At 34.9% G+C, this 3,939-nt stretch overlaps 1 long non-coding RNA gene across 1 annotated transcript; it reads left to right on the top strand.

Annotated features, from left to right (window-relative positions):
• Nucleotides 1-31: 31 nt before the first annotated feature.
• On the top strand, nucleotides 32-3,939 carry LOC131933423 (uncharacterized). Its single transcript, XR_009384968.1, has 3 exons — nucleotides 32-145; nucleotides 1,617-1,658; nucleotides 3,733-3,939. It is a non-coding gene; the product is annotated as an uncharacterized LOC131933423 (long non-coding RNA).

Genomic DNA, 3,939 nt, shown 5'->3' with positions numbered 1-3,939 from the left:
TGACTCAGTGTACTTGCAGTACGTTTTCGTCGTCCTCACCCTTATTGATGACTCAGTGTACTTGCAGTACGTTTTCGTCGTCCTCACCCTTATTGATGACTCAGTGTACTTGCAGTACGTTTTCGTCGCTGTGAATAGTTCGCAGGTACTAGCATTCTCAATCATTTGCTTCTTGTTTTTGTTTTTTTTCTATAGTTCATGTAGCTCTTGTAGATTTTCAACAAATCAAACTATTTAGTTTCCTACAACTAAAAAACTATTTAGTTTCCTACAACTAAAAAACTATTTAGTTTCCTACAACTAAAAAAATATTTAGTTTCCTACAATTAAACAAGTTAATAAAAAGTCTAGTGACAATTTAAGCGCAATTTCCTTATGATATCCATAACAATTTTTAATTTTTTGTGACCGAACGAAAGGATATTTTTTTGCGCTAAAAAAAGACAACTATATTAACCTATATCAACGGAAATAGTTTTATTTTAATGAGTAGGCCTACACGATGCTCAGTTTAAAGTAGTAAATATCATCCTAGGCCTACACGATGCTCAGTTTAAAAAAGTAGTAATTAATTTTTTGTGACCGAACGAAAGGATATTTGAAAACTTTCTTCGGCAATATTGTTCTAAAATATAGCAGGAATCGATTGGTAAATGTTTCAAGTCGCTAAGTGGTCTGGTTGCCGAGATATGGGCCAAAAACTGCATTTTTTCGAGGTTTTTTGGCTTTTCCGGGAAATCCAGGAAGGAATTCCAGGAATTTTTTTGGCCCACAATCATCCTCGGAACTTGCTTAACATATTTGCTTTGGAACTAGTCCTCAATATTGCTTCGTTGAGGAGGAGATACGACTTAAATCTGCGGACACACATCCACACATCCATCCATCCAGAAATGACGAGTTATTAAACGCAATTGCCAGTATGGAAATTGCGATAAAAACTATTTAGTTTCCTACAACTAAAAAACTATTTAGTTTCCTGCCACTAAAAAACTATTTAGTTTCCTTTCCTACAATTAAAAAACTATTTAGTTTCCTTTCCTACAACTAAAAAACTATTTAGTTTCCAGCAAGGCAAAGACTGCAACTCAGTGTGTAAGTGTTTATGCTAGCATGAAATAGAAACCTTGACAATATATTAATCCTACTGTTGATGGTGTTGTAATGAATGCATTAGACACAAAGCCAGAGCTTCCATACTTACAGATCTGGTCTACAGTTGTACTTAAACTTACACAGTCAACCTAGACACTAAAGCCTAAATCTGTACCTATACCTAGCCTGTACCTGTATGTAGACCTAGATGTATACATACAGATAAAAAAGTAAAGTTCCCTTTTAAACCTGACGGTCTGTAGGTCAAGTGAAGTAGAGTCCACCTGTTTCTGTGACCTCGGCATATGAAGAGATAGTGTGATCAGCACTATGCCCAGCCGCCTTTACTTTCCTTAATGTGAGTTAGGTACCCATCAGAGTTGGGTGGACTCAGGGATGGTCTACTGACTTGAACCCGGATTCAAACTCGAGACTTACGGCTTAGCAATCCATCTCTCTACTGCCAGACCACTCTGTCCCACACATACAGATAAGCATACCATTATTTTTATTATCCTCAGGGTCTCTTCATACTTTGCTTCCAGTGTCTAGGACAAGAACAGGTACGTTACTTCTGTTTCTTCTTATGTTAGACTGAGGAAATTTTTGTTTGTTTTAAATTGAATTTGTTAATTTAAACTATTTCTAACTTAAATATCAACACAAAAATGTTTAACTTAAGCTGTTTAATTAACACAAACAAAACTGTTATAATATTTTAGAACAAAATGTAGGACTAAGTCTTAATTTTATTTACAAACAGAAATGTTAATGTTCACTGTTAACCCTTTGAGGACCAAGGGACATGTTTGTCCCATAATTTCAAATAGACACCACACGAAATTGAATAAAACATTTATTATATCATAGACTTAAGAGAAATAATTCTGGACTCAGTATATATAAAATAGCTTTGTTGCCATAATTATGGGAACTTTCCATTTTTCGACCACTCTCTAAGCTAAAGTTTAAATTTATATATAAAAAATACTGAGAGTAATGACTGGTGGGTTTTCAAAGTTTACTGTTTATGTATTAAATTTACATGTGTTTTTTGTAATAGTTGTGCTTGTTTTTGAAAAAAGTATTTTTTGTGCTAGGGACATATATGTCCCTAGGGTCCGGAAGGGAGCTAACTTTTTTTATAGATATCTCTAATCATGTGTTTTGGCAGTAGAATAAAAATAGTTTCCGGGCTTTTATTTACTATCACTGAACAAAAAATTGAGCAAATACTGTTTATAGACAAAAATGACAATGAAAACAACTTCGTGTTGAAAAGGTATGAATTTTATTTGGAAGTTATTATGGAACGACCTACTACAGTCCCAGCATAGATTGTCACCACTACAACATGGCATACATCTTTTTCCTGTCAATGTTCCCTCTAAGCAGTGGTGTTGAACCTGCCGCCCAGTCATCTTGTAAAATAATATAAGACTTTTAGAGCACAGCACACACAAAATACAAAGAAATATCACCTCAAGAATTGTTCTTAGCAACAAGAAGTTGACCCACAACCTGAACACAAGTTGATAACTTCAAACCCACAACCTGAACACAAGTTGATAACTTCAAACCCACAACCTGAATACAAGTTGATAACTTCAAACCCACAACCTGAACACAAGTTGATAACTTGAAACCCACAACCTGAACACAAGTTGATAACTTCAAACCCACAACCTGAACACAAGTTGATAACTTCAAACCCACAACCTGAACACAAGTTGATAACTTCAAACCCACAACCTGAACACAAGTTGATAACTTCAAACCCACAACCTGAACACAAGTTGATAACTTCAAACCCACAACCTGATCACAAGTTGATAACTTCAAACCCACAACCTGATCACAAGTTGATAACTTCAAACCCACAACCTGAACACAAGTTGATAACTTCAAACCCACAACCTGAACACAAGTTGATAACTTCAAACCCACAACCTGAACACAAGCTGATAACTTCAAACCCACAACCTGAACACAAGTTGATAACTTCAAACCCACAACCTGGACACAAGTTGATAACTTCAAACCCACAACCTGAACACAAGTTGATAACTTCCAACCCACAACCTGAACACAAGTTGATAACTTCAAACCCACAACCTGAACACATGTTGATAACTCAAAGAAAGAAAAATGCATGTGGTGTGCGCAATGTGCAAGAGAAGAGAATGAGAACAGAATGGACAATATATATGATGTCTGCCATGTTCACGTGTGTTACTTAACACCACATAACTGCTTCGAGAAGCTCCATTCGTAGATGACTTTACACCCATAAATGTCAACAGTGTGTTATCATTACTCATATTTTCCATTTCTAATGTACCAGAGCAACCATTAACGTTTAAACACTTTTGAAATAAAAATATTGATAAAAATCATACTTCAACCATTGATAAAGTTTCCCTTCCGGACCATAGGGACACATATGTCCCATGCTGTATATCAAAAACTATTAAAGATATCAGCAAAACGTTAACAGTTTTGAATTCTACGTGTCATTTTACTCCTAAATGTGTGCTGAGTTATATAACATTATGTATGGAAGGGGTTATCGTATTCTAGAAACTATAAATTCTATTTTTTTATTCTAACTGTTGTTGCTTTTTCTCAAAATTCTAGGTTCGGGAAGCACTCAGGAACTTATGGAGAAGGCATACTTCATTTTGTGGTGCCAATTGAGGATAAAATTAATGCCAGTTTAACTATATATTCTGATGTATTAAGAGGTCACCCTGCAAAACAAAAAGTGTGAACTATCAAGTTTATAATATAATTTTAATTGTTTTTAAAAGCTCAAAGTTTTAACTGTCAAGATAATTATTTTAC

This window comes from Physella acuta, unplaced genomic scaffold (genome assembly GCF_028476545.2).
Source record: "Physella acuta isolate Inbredline_101_S28 unplaced genomic scaffold, ASM2847654v3 ptg000107l, whole genome shotgun sequence".
NCBI classification, from domain to species: domain Eukaryota; kingdom Metazoa; phylum Mollusca; class Gastropoda; family Physidae; genus Physella; species Physella acuta.
The sequence above is the reverse complement of the archived record's forward strand: the minus strand, read 5'-3'. Positions and strand labels throughout refer to the sequence as shown.